This window comes from Emydura macquarii, unplaced genomic scaffold (genome assembly GCF_026122565.2).
Source record: "Emydura macquarii macquarii isolate MOO-44397 ecotype Brisbane River unplaced genomic scaffold, CSIRO-AGI_Emac_v2 contig_3603, whole genome shotgun sequence".
Classification (NCBI taxonomy): Eukaryota; Metazoa; Chordata; order Testudines; family Chelidae; genus Emydura; species Emydura macquarii.
This window is the reverse complement of record NW_027133740.1, coordinates 4,755,287-4,771,015: the sequence shown is the minus strand read 5'-3', so window position 1 is coordinate 4,771,015 and position 15,729 is coordinate 4,755,287. Positions and strand designations below refer to the sequence as shown.

General features: G+C 41.2%; 1 long non-coding RNA gene across 2 annotated transcripts in view; it reads right to left on the bottom strand.

The window, feature by feature from the left end:
* Window positions 1-14,429, bottom strand: part of LOC137145692 (uncharacterized) — a 66,235-nt gene extending 51,806 nt beyond the window's left edge. For both annotated transcript variants that reach the window (XR_010917728.1, XR_010917727.1), the window contains exon 1: window positions 14,360-14,429. This is a non-coding gene — a long non-coding RNA (uncharacterized lncRNA). The remainder of the gene's footprint in view (window positions 1-14,359) is intronic.
* Between the last annotated feature and the right edge of the window lie 1,300 nt (window positions 14,430-15,729).

Below are 15,729 nucleotides of genomic sequence, written 5' to 3'. Positions count from 1 at the left end.
CAAATAAAAGAAACTATACAAATTCAGGTTGGAAATAAAGTGCAGATTTTAGCTGGGGTAGCCACTGGACAGTTTGCCAAGGTATGTGTTGGATTCACCATCACTAAACAAAGACCTTTAGACACACATTGAATCTTGATAGGGATGGCTTACACTGGGTAGCCATGGCAAAGAAAAGATTGAACTCTCATATTAGGGGAGGGAAGAGTCAGGGTTGCAAAGTAGAATGGAGGTGTGTTATCCTAGAAATAGAGGGAACTAGAGAGAGAGCTGAAATCCTGAACTGAGAGTGGGAGACAGAGCTCTGGAACCAGAGGAAGAGGACAAAGCCCTACTCATCCTAGTGTGGACAGGAAAACTTATATGCAGCATGGAAAGTTAGGCAGAGGAATGCACTGAAAGAAGGAGAATGCAGTTTCCATCCTACCATCCAGTGGCATTTCTCCACGTGTAGGAGAAACAGTGGACATGTTTCATACCCTTCATACGTAGAAGAACAAAATGGTCAAGACTGAAGTACTGTACAAGCATGATCATGTACAGCTCCTATTGAAAACAGAAACTGTTCTGGAGGAGTCTGACCATCGTGGGATGTCACATTGCTCATCATCTATAAGTATCACCACAAATACAGTAATGAAAGCACAACAGTGAGTAGACCATGGTACTGAATGAATACACCATCTCAGTCAGCAAAATCAGTAAAAATCATGGGGCAAAGGGTGAAGAAGTATAGAATGAACCACAAACACGAAAGCAGCTAGACCCCAGTGAAATACACATATAGGCCTCACTGCAGTTGTGGTGTCCACAGATCTGCTGGTCCACAAATCAGAACTTCATACTTAGAAAGAAATTTACAACAGCCAGCCAGATAGCAGCATTGTACACGCTGGTGGAAGGGTAGCAAATCACAGTGGAGTTCCCAAGTTATCAGAAAAGCAGTAGACAGTAAATCAGAATCCCGATCTGGACACGTGACAGAGAAAAATCTTAGAACACAGGGATTAAAGGGGTGGCTACTGAAGTTTAAACATCCAGCAGCAGAAGCATGTTGGACAGCAGCAATGAGCAGCGAGATTAACCACCACTCCACCGCAGATGCTGGACTTGGCTGATCACACAACTGGTGACCCCCAGGTTAACAGCACAGGACTTGGTGAGTGCAGCTGTGACAGTACAAGAATGCATGTGTTCACTGGGATACTATGCTGATCTAGGCCCATGATCTTGCCAGCTTTTCAGTCTGTGGATGTTGATTCCACCACAAAAGGGCCACATTAGAGCAGATTACTACTTCTTTAATATACACTGCCCACATTGCTAAATTGTATTCAAGATGAACACGCAATGCAGAACAACACGTTCGCCTTGACTGTACCCCTACAGGAAGAGAGTTATTTTGGGGGTGCTAGAGCCATTATCAGCAGCGTGCTGTCACCAAATCCTGAAAGGTGTGTCTTCATATCACAATACAAATCTGAGAGAACCATACCTGTAAGGTTTCACAAACTCCAAAGACCAGCCATGGGACGGGGCAGCAGGGGAAATGGAGATAACCTGAGATCTTTAATGAGGAAAACAAAGCATAGAAAAGTTCTTCAGACACTAGCAACAAGCTTCTATCTTCCAGGCTACCTAAGCATTCAACAAGTTTCAATTTTGTTTAGCTTTTTAAATGGATGTCCATAAGCTTTAAAAAACCAGGGATGGGCATAGCCCAAAGCCGGCTCTGAGCACAATTCCAGTATGTTCTGTAGGATTTGAACTCTCATATTGCATTAGTGATTGTGCTTAAACATTAGAGCTGAGGTGGGAACCAAATTTTCCATTTTGCATGAAATTCCATTACATAAGATACTGGAGATAGTTATCCCGCTCTATTTGGGACTGGTGAAGCCCCATCTGGAGTAGTGTGTCCAATTCTGGGCACCACAATTTATGAAAGATAAGGACAAATTGGACAGACTCCAGAGGACAGCAACAAAAATGATAAAAGGTTTAGAAAACCTGACCCATGAGGAAAGGTTTAAACAACTGGGCATGTTTAATCTTGAGAAAACAAGACGGAAAGGGGAACTGATGATAAGTCTTCCTAACTGTAAGGGTAGTTAAGGGAGCTTGCAGAGTCTCTGTCATGAGAAGCTTTTAAAAACAAGTTGAACAAACACCTGTCAGGAATGGTCTACATTTACTTGGTCCTGCCACAGCGCAAGCTACATTTCTATGAAGCCCCAAATTTTCCTCCTCATACTCCTCATACTCCTCCCTGAAAAATGTGGGTCAACCAAAATGAAACATTTTGATTGACTTTGTACTAAATTTTAATTTGAACTTTTCATTGTGTTGATCTTTCAACATCAAAATATTCAGTTCCTTCCCTCCCGCCCCCCGGTAAAGGAAATTTTGTCAAAGATGACTCCTTTTTCCAAACATTTAACTTTCTTTTCATCCAAAGTACGTGTCAACAAAACATTTCTTGCTAGCTCTATAAAAGATTTGATTCTACAAAACAAAAAAAACAAGGAGGGTAACATTATTTCCAAAGGTTTAATGAAACTCCAGCCATCTTTGACTTTCCCCTCTACTCCTCCATTCTCTATGCCTGAGGACTGAGAATTTACTATTACAGACTGCATATTTTGGGATGCATACCTCACATATAGATGGGCAGACAGAGCTCTGAACCTTTAAATTCCAATAGAAGGATATTTTAATACAGCCTCTGGGACAAATAAGTCAAGGGTGCATTTGGCAAATGTAGAAAAATGTGTCTGTACTATCTAACAAGACCTATACAGCAGGATTATGCTCTATGGGGCTTACAAGAGTATTGATCTGTGTGTACTCCTCAGTGGTGCTACATTCATTTTAACATTGATCTCTGTTTCATTACACCATTGTATCATGCACTCCCAGTGTCATCTCAGTGTCCTGCTATGAAACCTAAGCATCTTCTATTGCTGTCGAGATATACAGATGCTTTATGTAAATTGCAATTCAAAACAAAACCGTTTCAAAAGTCTATTTAGTCACATGGGCACAAAAAACTCGTAAAATAATGCTACGGGTCTACAATGCCTAAAACCCTCAAAAGCAAGGTAAATTTAGAGTGAAAAGGACACTGGAAAGTGCTTTTTGTTACAGATGCTTTCCCCCTTTGCATTGTTTGTGTTACCTTTCAAAGAAGCTTGAAAATACCATTTCTTTCCCTAATGGCTTTGCTCTTTTCCATTTGGAAAACATTGATTTTTGTTCCCCCTGCAATTCTTATGCAGCAGAAGTAAACGGGACTCTGTTTAATATATATCCAGGTCAGTGTAATGCCATCAAACTCACTCTGAGGAGCTGGTCCCTCTAGTAGCTCCTTGCACGGCTGCAGCAAAACACACAATGTTGGGATCCTGCAGATCAGACTGGCTACTGGTTTGGGGTTCTATCCTCAGCTGTAATATCAACTTGTTTTTTATTAATTATTATTATATTGTGTTGTGATAGTGTCTTGGAGCCCCAGACATGGATCAGAACCTCATTGTGCTATAGCTGTACAAACAGAACAAAAAGAGAGTGTGAGCCCTTTTGGGGGAAGGGACTAAGTTGTGAGATCTTGGTCACGTCACAAACTCAGATTTTAAGGTCAGAAGGGACCATTGTGATCGTCTACCCTGATCTCTTGCACGCTGCAGGCCACAGACCCTCACCCAGCCATTCCTGAAATAAACCTCTAACCTCTGGCTGAGTTACTGAAGTCCTCAAATCAGGGTTTAAAGACGTTACATTACAGAGAATTCACCATTTACACTAGTTTAAACCTGTAAATGACCCATGCCCCAGGCTGCAGAGGAAGGTGAAAAACCCCCAGGGTCTCTGCCAACCTGATCTGGAGGAAAAATTCCTTTCCGACCCCAAATATGGCAATCACTTAGACCCTGAGCATGTGGGCAAGACCCCCTCCCCAGGCAGACATCTGGAAAAGAATTCTCTGTAGTAACTCAGAGCCCTCTCCATCTAATGTTCCATAATTTCCCTGGTCCATGTTTTGTTTTTAATTACATGGGTGCAATTTGGAGAGTTTGTCATACTAGAAATGTTTCTCACCTTTTCAGTGTTTCACACGGGGGTACTCCTATTTCACAGGAGTACTAATGTGTATGCAGTGCTTTGAAAATGTTGCGTATTACATAGATATTTTTAGCAGAAGTGTGCTGAATTAACCAGGAGGGCATGTATCTTTATCCTCCTCCATATCTCCATCTTTTAGCCTTCCACTCTCTTTCATAGGTATCTTGCCTTTCCCCTTTATTCTTTCCGTCATCAGCCTCTCCGATTTTCCACTACCTTCTTCCTTGTAAAATTAGCAAAGCCATACATAACTGAAGAGTACATAGTGGACCTGACAATGTCCTCTCACATAAATGGGAATTTTTCTATTGACTTCATAAGGCATTGAATCAGACACTATATGCACCTGGATATCTCACAAGTCCCTATGACAGATACTAGCTCTTGAAGCGGTTCCCCAGTCATTACATGACAAGCTTATGACTTGTGTGTCTTAGGACAAAACACCATAGTGCCAAAAGATGATTTGATAAGTCACAGCCATCAGTTATTCCATACAATGCTTTAGTTAATCAACATCTTATTTTACTTAAGAGGATTATTTGACTGAAGTAACTAATTATGTCAACTAGTAAAATTGGTGTTTATCCACCAAGTTGAACACCACCACAAACACATCGCTAGTCAAACCTCCAATGAAAATTCTTACAAAGAAGTATTCCAGAGTGCTTGCAGTATTTTGTCCTTCCATTTATTTGGTTCTGTTTTTCTACATGCAGTTGATAGTGCGTCAGCTTCAATTGTATGCAAACAATCAGAAAGACCTCATTGTTACAGGAATTACAACTGTATCTTTGTGTGTGTGTGAATATATGTAGATGGCTTTCTTTGTATGAATTATCTACCAGGATGTAGTTCTGGGACCAGTAAAATTTGCAAATGGCTTCCTGATTACACACTTATGTAGATGTAACTATCCCTAGCTCCATCTATTCAGAAACATTACAATTATAAGCTAATCACACACAGTACATTTCATGTGCCGAACAGAACTCCCAGCTTTTTGCACGAAAAAACACTGGTCTCTAACAAAAAGGCAAAGGAGATGCTAAAGATTTTCCTACTTATTTTAAAATTAAAGTAGTTGTGGTAGAATAAAGATGCTCAGGGGTCCTTGTTCACATTTGGATTTGGGGCCTGTCATATTTGGGATATTTAGCATTCAAGTAGGAAGCTACCTCATGTCAATACCATTTCTGGGCCCCTGAGTCCCTAGTGGCTGGTGGGCCATTTTTTCTTTTCCCTTCATCCTATAATAATGGTGTGGTGGAGGAGGAGGTGGGAAGTCGTCTTCTCACAGGGAAGCAGTTGTAAAGTAATACCCATAATTTTGCCTCCAAAATGAAAACACCAGAAAATAAATCTCACTGATATTACCATTCACTTGGCAATGGTAATTCACGTAGATGTCTTGTTGAATGACCAGTGGGTGAATTTTTCTACAGACGAAGAGCAAACATAGAATTTCAAGTCTTGATTCATCAATGTATCACTTTTGTTTCATGCCAAGGTAACTCCATTGAAGTCTTAATCTCCTAAGAATCTATATACAAAAACACTTAACCTTTCATGAAGGAAAGAGGTATAATATAGGACAGCTTCAATCTTTCTCAGGAACAACTCAATGCTTTTATCATCTCTCTCTTTACAAAATAAAAATATGAAGAAACCACATGATCGCAACGGGGTTCCAGATAACTATATTTAATAAATATACACAACCTTGCAAGATCTAGCTGTATTCATACTGCTGAAATGGGTGTTTTTGGTGACTTCTGCAACATAGCACAGTGGAGCACCACTAGAGGACTCACAAACTATTTGTAGGAGGGCTTCTCAAACTTTTTCTGCTGGGCCACCCTTTGAAAATATTTCAGGCTGTGATGACCCACCCCCAAAATTGATAGCAATTTATTGTATATACTCATAGGAGCACTAAATGAAGCATGTAATCATTATCCCTGCAGTCAAAGGTGCTGAAGCCTTTCAAAAAGTGTAAAGCAACAGTTTTCAAGAATAAATACGTGGACATTTCAGAAACATGTTTTCTGAGAAAAAAATAAACAGCATACAGTTTGGGGATCTGGAAGCCGTTTCCAGTGATTGTGGCAATCATAACATTGCCCAAGGATTGTGGCTTTATACACAACTGTATACAAAGAAGTAGCCGGACACTTAATGTGAGGGGTGCTGCAGTTTTGGAGCATACAATTTTTTAAAATGCAGCTCCAAGGATCTGAGGCAGACCCTTAAATTGTTGTCCACATTCAGCGTTGCCTGGTATTTATTCTTTAAGTACATCAAACCTGAGAAACCAGATTTGCATAAGGAAGTGGTTGTGAATGGGAGAAGCAATTTACAGATTGGGGAGAGCCTGCTTTCTAGGGAAACCCAGAAGTCAGCCAGAGGCTGGGATTGGAATCTCTGCTTAAGAACAGAATCACATGAGATATCAATTCCCCTTGAACGTTCAAGGTGAGATTTGAATTTGGAGATAACTGGTAGTTGAATGGATTTTTTATCCAGTTAAATGCGGTTAGGTAACAGTCAAAAACTGGGCTCTGAGTGTAGAGAGGTGTTCAACTATGTATTCTTTTATATCCTCAGCAGTGACATCAATGGATGAGATTTCCAGGAGATTGTTCAACATAGAAAACATTTGAAAATGTTTGTCGTCAACTTGTGACTTCCAAATTTTTTTAGTAAAGGCATTAATTTTGTCATTGAGTTTGAGAATGTTTGAATTCATTGAATGAATCACGACAATGAAAAGAAACAATCAGAAATATCTGCTAGATATGCGAGCGCTACCAACCATCTGAAGTCACTGAAATGCTTCCTCAGGGTAGAATCCACTTCAGTCAGAAACAAAAGCACCTCATCGCTCAATTCAAACAGACAGGTTAGAACTCTTCCCTGCGACAGCCAGCGAACCTCTGTGTGCAATAATAAGTGCTGATGCTTCAATCCCATTTCTCCACAGAGACTTGTAAAAAGTTGGGAATTCAGTGGCTTTGCTTTAATAAAGTTAATGATTGCTGCAGCTTGACACAGAATTGATTTAAGGTCGGGATCCATGTGCCTACCAGCAAGAGCCTCCCTGTGAATCATGCAATGTGCCAAATGGTTTTCTGGGGCCACTTCTTGAAGTCTGCTGACAAGCCCACTCTTGGTAATGGACATAGCTTTTGTGGCATCAGTGCAGATCCCTACATAGCTGTTCCAATTAATGTGTTTCCTCATTATAAAGGCATCGAGATGCTTAAATATTTCCTCTTTCACAGTATGTTGGCAGTGCCTTGCAGAATAGAGGGTCTTTTACAGTGTTTTCCCAAATGTACCAAACACAGACCAATAACTGTTCTGAAACATCAGTGGATTCATCAATCTGTAAGGAAAAGAACTTGCTCTTTTTAATCCTTTCCACCACTTGCTCTTATATGTCATATCATCAATACAATGACTCACTGGATCATTTGATAGTGGAATAGAGCTCAGCTGTGCAGCAGTGTCTTTGCCAATCTAAATCTCACACATTTGTTTAGCTGCAGGAAGAACAACAGCTTCAGCGATGGTGTGAGACTTCTTTGCCCTGGCGATTAAAAGTGAAACAGTATAAGACGCCTCCAGAGTTTTGGCTGTCACAGTTGCTGATTTACATATAACAGTTTTTTGTTGCTCAAATTCATGAAGCTTTCTTTCCAAAGATTCCACAGACCTCTCCACGTATGTAGGCTATTTTGCTTGTAAATGTCGCTGGAGTTTATTTGTGTTTAGGCTGTTATTGGCCAAAATTTCACTGCACAAAAAACACACTGGGGACTTGGATTGTCTTCTGAGCCAGTGAGAGTAAATCCAAATGCCAAATAATAACTGCAGTATTTTCTGTGTTTTTTTTAAACTGCATTTACGACTCCTGTTCCATCTGTCATCTTCAGCTCTCCTCTTTGTGCCACATACAACAAAACCATCCATTGATTTCACAAAATTAATTTGTTTATTGCAAAAATTACAGTACAATATTTATTTTCGCTACCTATTTGTTTCTCCGCTGTTAGAGTTTGGGCAGACCATCTTGAGCAATACACTATGAAAGTGGTAGTTGCTTAGGGAAATGATGCCATCACTTTTAGTGATCAGTAAAACACAGCTGAAGGAGGTCTGGTTTCCTATTTTACCAATTGCTGTTAAGGGTTAACTATTTAAGCATTATAATGAAATGCAAAGGTCTAAAGGTTATCACAATATTTGTGTGATCTCGCAACACCACTACAATAGCCTTGTGACCCCCTATCGGGTCAGACCCCCAGTTTGAGAAATGCTGATTTATAGTAATATACTTGTTTCTAATATGCTACATACTTCAGTGGGAGTTTTACATGAGTAAAGAAAAGGCCATAAACATTAAATATGATTGTTGCAATAATTTGATGCGGAACAGGGCAAAATTATTCTATTAAATTCAAATTTAAAAATTGCTTACTATTAAGACATTCCAAGGAAGATTCAGATAATACACAGCATAAAGGAACAGTCTGTTGCCAGATCAACACAACAGGTCTGCTTACTCAAGTATCACCAGTGTGTATTTAAATAAATAAATAAATACAAATTTCTTTAAATTTCATTAATTAAGACTTAATTAACTTTATCTGTTCATGCCTTTTAGAGATTCTTACATGAGTTAATATCACCAAACAAAATTATAGATATTTAATGAACAGAGGTTTCAGTAAAAACTTTTGCACTATATAACAAAGGAAATAAAAATCCATATTTTTGCTCCTCTGACTGCTGTTACGTTAATTACTCTGTACATTTCACTTTGTCATCTTTCTTTGGCTGCTTCTAAACGATTTGTAGCTTTAAACATTTTGGTGCCTATCAAAATCAGTCAGCAGAGAAATCTCATGGACTGCAAACTTTTGATATCATTGCTACCTATTTTGTCATTCTTGGAGTGTGTTCAACATAAAATTTAGAATTTCTCAGTGGAAGAAGATTGACTCTTTTCACCAAAGACCTCTTTGTCACACAGCTTGACAGCAATCTATTATATACCTTAAGTCTTGGACTTTGTTGTATTTAGTTTAAAATTCAAAACAAGCTACAATCAGTACTGCAAGGTCAGCTTTGATATGGAGCCTCTTTAAACTTTTCGCATCCTCAGTGCGAACTGAACATTTGTTTTTAAAAAAAGAAGAAGTCAAATGCACAGAGTTAGAAAGTGATTTAGCTCCTGGAAGGTGATGGCAGATTGGAAGCTGCAGCTGCTTAGCTAACAGCACTTGAAAAACACATATCCAGAGAGTCAACGAGAATAGTGAAATGAGGCCTGAAGTGCACACTATATATGACAAGTTGCTGGAGTAATATCTCACTCACACAGTGATCCTATACATTTTGCCTCTACAGAAAGATTTTCAAAATTCTTTCTTCAGTAAAGATATCGCTTGCAGAAAATGAGCACAAATAAATTATGTATCAGAGCCAAGGGTTGGCAGAAAGGCAGAGAGGGATCAGTTGTGATGGGGTCATCCTTACCCTTTCCTTGTGTCCCTGTGCAGGGACCGGATACAACCGGAGATCTTGTGCTCAGGGGATGAAATCCTGTCTCCATTGCAGTCAATGACAAAACACCTATTGACCTCAAGGGAACCAGGATTTCACGCAGAGAACATAAGGCTAGTGTCAAAAGCAGGGTCCAAACAGCTCAAATGAGCCCAGAATAAGTGCTATTTGCAGGCTGCTCCAGCTAGCCTTGACAAGCCATTTCTTGTGCATGTGATTAGCCATACTCAACCCAATAGGGAGAGCTTTGTGAAAAGTAGCAGCAAGTGGACCTCTCAAGAGAAAGCCCCAGAGAGGTAATAAGCACCAATGTTCAGTTCATGATAGATTTTCATTCTATTTCCTTTGCTTTGTTAATGGACAGGGAAATTTTGTTTTTGTTTGTTTTGGACAGTGATGTCTAATAGCTAGAACAAGGATCTGGCGACTAGGATTCCTGCTTTCTCTTCCTGTCACTGCCTCAGGCCCCACTCCACCATCTGGATTTACTAGCACAGGACTCTGCACAGGCAGGGGGTCTGTTTTAACAGAGACTAACGCAGGATTGGATCTTCAGATGCTAGGCTATTTCCTTGCCTCCCCTGTGCATTAGTTTATAAAATGAGATATACAGGGATATTTTGAGGATTGGGTTATCAGTAAGTTATCAGAATGCATATAATATGCTTAGGAATCTGTGCATGAAAATCACTGTGTAAATGCAAAGTGTCATTACTAATAGTGTTTTGTAAACTCCTTACTGAAAAACAGCAAAACTTGGAAGTAATAAAGAGGAGGTGGGAATCTTTTGACCATGTTGTAGTTATATAGATCACCAAACAGAACACAAATGATGAAACCTTTGTCATTCGTTAATTTCCTGGATTTACATTTATTAATGACCTCCTAGAAGTAGAAATGTCTGTAACCCATTCATTACTCATCCTTGGAGCCAATATTCATCAGTGTCTGCCTTTTACCTTCTGAACACCTTCTTTGCTGTGCACTACTGCATATAGCAGCTCAGATTCTAATCCAAAATCACTTCATTGCCTGCTACGGAGTTATTCCAGATTTACAGCAGCATAGGTGAGGTTGGAATGTTCTACCTTTCTTCGAGATGAAAATAGCACCTCTGCCATTTCAAATATTTTTAATGTGCAGAGTCATATAAATAATGGGGAAAATATAAATATTTACTCAGGAAGTAAAGTGCTTGAGTGGCAGTTACATAGTTGGGAGGCACTGTGGACTAGTGGATAGGTAACTGGCGGGGAGTCAGGAGACCTGGATGCTATTCCCCGTTACGTGACCTGAGGCAGGTCAGATCAGCTCTTAGTAGAGCTGGGGAAATAACTGATTTTTCAGTTCACTGGGAGTTCAGGGGGGAAAAAATTGGTTTAGGTCAAACCAAATCTGAAATATTTAAGAATTTCAATGAATGGAAAAAGTCAGTTTTGGGTCTATTCCAGAGTGGGAATTTGAACTTGGGTCTTTCAAGACCTAGGTGAGTGCCTTAACTACTGGGCTAAAATTACAAGGGGCAGAAGGAAGCAGCAGTAGCAGCAGCACCTCCTCCAGCTGCTTTGTGAACAGCTGAAACTAATCAAGTCAAGTTTGTGAATAGTTTCTGGTCAACTCAAACTGCATTTTTTTGTCAAAAAAAACCAAAAACAACCAACCAACCAACCCACCCACCCACCATTCACCTGAAAAATTTGTCCAGGCACCTCTCTGTGCCCATTTCCCTACCCATCCTTGGTCTTGTCTATTTAGACTGTAATTAATCTTTCTGGGACAAAAACCATCTCTTGCTATGTGTTTCTACAACACCTAACACAATGAGCTTTCAGTGATAGCCTCTAGGCACTGCTGTAATACAAGTAATAGTTCTCTGGGCACACTGTCACATTGAAGTCACACTGAAAGTGAGTAGATTGAAGACCATAGCTAGGTGGGATGTTTACAGTGCAAAGAAATGCATCAATAAATAAAGGAGTTTTCCTTTTCCTGCTACCTACCAGAGCAACGCCATAAAGAACCTTTTAATTTAGTGCTATGAAGATTGAAGTATAATTGAAATACTGATATTAAAAAACAAAAACAAAAAAACAAGAGTCCTGTAGCACTTTAAAGACTAACACATTTAATTTCTGCAGGCATAAGCTCTCGTGGGCTGTAACCCACTTCGTCAGATGCCAGAAGTGGGTTACAGCCCACGGAAGCTTATGCCTGAAGAAATTAAATGTGTTAGTCTTTAAAGTGCTACAGGACTCTGGTTGTTTCTGCTGCATACAGACTAACACGGCTACCCCTCAGGAACTAAAAAAAACAAAATACCTTTAGAGAAAAATGGTGTAAGAAAAATAAAGACAGTTATGGTCTGGCAAATACATATCACTTGTTATAAACCATTGGAGCAGGTGAGTGTTCTCTTACAATTGAGTTTAATTTTATTCTGATCATAAATTGAAATAGCCAAAGAAAAACTTAGGATCAGAGCAGTTTATAAATGGCTACGGTCAATTGTAAGGAAGGTATTAGCTTGCTCAGATTGTGGTAAGTGGGGAGATAAATAGTGGATTTTATTTGCTTCTTCTCCAATCCCCCCCTTCCCCTGAAGACTTCTCTCTTACAACTGACAAGGAAACAGGCTTTGTGAGGGCAGAAAACAAATCGCACACTGACCAGCTTAAATGGCTTGCACAAGAACACGGGTTTTCAAAATGGAAGAGCTTATTACACTTACATTTAGTTCAGCCTACATCCCTTCACTAAATTCTCAAGGGGCTAAATTCCCAGCTGATGTAAATTGGCACAGTTCCATCAATTTCAATAACATCTTCAGTTTATATCATCGAGTGAACAGCAGGATTCAGGTCTCTGTGGGATATGAGAAATCTTTCCAGCAACAGGCCTTCTGTCACTTTCTTTGGGATAGACTCCCTCAGCCCAGTAGGTCACACCATTATCTTGTCCATTAGCCACGACCTGTGCATTCCTGGATCTCTTAGGTAGAGGGCACCTGCTGTGTGGCTGAATATGGGAGCACAAGGGTATGGAGAATAGCAGCAAGTGGGTTAAAAATTACCCATCTCCCCCTATTCTCAGGACCTTCTTATCCTTAAAGCAGATTTCCTCAAGTCAAACAATCCACATTCTCCCAGCTCTTAAAACCAACCAACCAACACCGTCCATTAGAGGGTATCTGCTTCTTCTAGTTTATCATCATAGTAAAACAGTGATCAACAAAATCACACTGCTCTGCAAAGCAGATATTACACTGCATTCTTTAAAATAAAATCAGTTCATCCCCCCCCTCCCCTTTTATTTTAACCATTTACATTCCATGGAGACAGCTGAAACGACATTTTCATTCTATAACTATTTTTAATTGCAGCACCATACCTTCACCCTTGAGAAGTCACTTGTCCTCCTAATCCCTGAATTTATATTATGATCCAAATGCAGGTGGACCACAGAGCAGGATCAGGACCTGGGAATGCAAGATCCCTCCAACAGAGACTTCGTTGACTTACCCCCAGCCCTTATTAGGTATGTTAGCTAGTGCTGTGACATCAAGGTTGAATCGTAATGACGTTGTGCAACGCAGAACTGGCGCTGGGCTGAAAGATGTGAGGCTCTGTACTGAATAGTACAGGGGGGTTGAGAACCACTGTTACTTAGGATGAGCCCAAATGACAAAGTGAATACCAGCTCTAAAGGTTGGGAGTGTTTGCAACGGGCATTTTGGCATTGCCTATACTACAAATGAGGAAGGATGCTCCAGTGGTTAAGGCAGTAGCCTACAGCCTGGGAAATTTGGGTTCCATTCCCTGCTCCAGCAGAGCATTCCTGTGACCTTGGGCAAGTCACTTAGCTGCTGGGGGCCCATTTGTAAAATGAGGATACTGTGACTTGATTTTCCTACCTCAGAGGGGTGCTGTGAGGATAAATACATTAAAGATTGTGAGGTGCTCAGATACTGTAGAGAGGGGGGGCCTGTCATAAGACTGACAGTCTAATGAGTAGGGGTGTGCACAAGAATTTAAATGTGAATACTTTTGGAGGGGCATGTTAAACACACACAAATGAAAGGTTCATGTGACAGCCCTCACCTCCCCACAAATTTCTCAGGACACCTGTGGCAGGGACACTCAGCAGTGAGACAGCAGCAGCTTCCCCTGGCCCCAGCACTCTCCATGTCCCTGCAAAACTGGGGGAGGGAAGAAGCAGCAGGTTACCAGCTGAGTTCCTCTTCCCCCAACCCCTACAACTGCTGCTTCTCCTTCCCTGCTGCTTGAGTCCAAGTGCTGCTGCCTGCTCTGCAGGCTCCCCCAGAGGTGATTCAGGAGTGGAGGCAGAGGCAACACCTGGGACGCCAGTAGCAGGGAAGGAAAAGCAGCAGGCTTCAGCTGGGGGGGGTGGGGAAGCTCAGCCAGACAGCCATCCTGCCACTTCCTCCCTCCCTGGACTGCAGGGACAAAGATATTGGGGGGGGGGGGGGGGGGTGTCATGCCCCTGCTAAATGAGCCTGGGATATTATCAGCCACACCAAAATAGTCTTTAACCCTTGCTTCTTGGCTCCATTTATCATCTGAATGACCCCAAAGTCACAACAGGAAAAACTAAACTTCCAGCTGGGGCTTTCCACACAACCCCAACCACAACTCCCAGGACTTCCCACCTGACATCATCTTCTTCCTCCTTGAGGGGACACTGCAGGAAACTCTCTTTCCCTGCAGCTTCACTCTGCACTCCACAGTCAACTGAGGCATGTGTTGGCTTTTATAAACCAGCTACTCCTTTTTCAGCTGGGTTTGATAATTAACCAGGGCTGGCTTGCCTCAGGCCCTTAAAGGGGCAGGCCATCCTGTTACAGTGCCATATAAGCATCAGAGATAAACCAACATTAAAATTCTGAATCCAGATGCTACACTGATTTCAGTGGGTTGGGTCCTAGAGAAAAGCTCTACTTGGTGTGTATTAGGAGATCAGAATCTGACTCCTAACCTTCTGCTCACTGGCTAAATAGGCACTTTGCAACACCATTCCATTAGAGTTATTCCCTATTTACACCCATAGGAGACGGAAATAAGACCACTGTCTCAATGGAGACAGCACATCTTAGTCTGTCACTTCACCTCCATTTTCTGTTGTCCCTTCCTGTTGCAACAAAGCTTCACACACAGTCCATACTCTCCACCCCACCCCTCAGTCTTTTCTGCTTCTGGAGCTCAAGAGCTTCTACTCCACTTCCCATTGCACTGCTGAGATACCTTTACCCTGTGTTCCAGCCCCCGGCCCTATACAGAGGAGTGGCCATCTACTTCCTCTCTTCTGTCCATCCTGCAGCTATTTGCTACCTAGCATTTCAGGTTAATAGACTTTTCCCCATTTCTTTCACTGCTTGTTTCTGCTTAAGTTCTACAGTTGTCTTGGCTCCCCCAGACCACTGCTTTTCCCCAAAAGTCAGCTGTCGTGCTGCAGGGTGCCATGGAGAGACCATACCTTGGTCTACCTCCCTACGTGTGGGGGGGAAAAAAAGTCAACACCTCTCATAGCAGGTGCTTCTTCCAGATTTCTGTCACTTGTTCTTTGGTCACCTGATTCATGCAAAGTAACAACTGAGGCTTACAGGCCTAGCTTACCTTTTGACAGTGATGTTGACTGCTTAATTCTCCATAACACTGCGTGTGATCTGAGACACAATTGACTAAGAGTTCTCTGGTGGTAACTTAAGAGCTCCATGTAAAGAACTGCTCCCAAGAAGCCATCAACAGCGCCAAGTCCTACAAAACCCAGGAAGAATGCTGCATGTTTTTGAACACCGCATTTATTAGCTATTTGTATATACAGATATCTCTTTTGTAGACGGTGGTCACAGCAATAAACCAGAGCTCGGTGTTTAGAGAAGATGGAAAACTTGGCATTGCTCTTTCAGAAGATATCTAGGTAGGAAGTTCTCTGAGGAGCTACACTTCCATGAGAATTTTCTATTTCCCAAATATAACACCAAATCCTGGGGCCTTTACAGAGTCCTTTACTTTAGGGGTG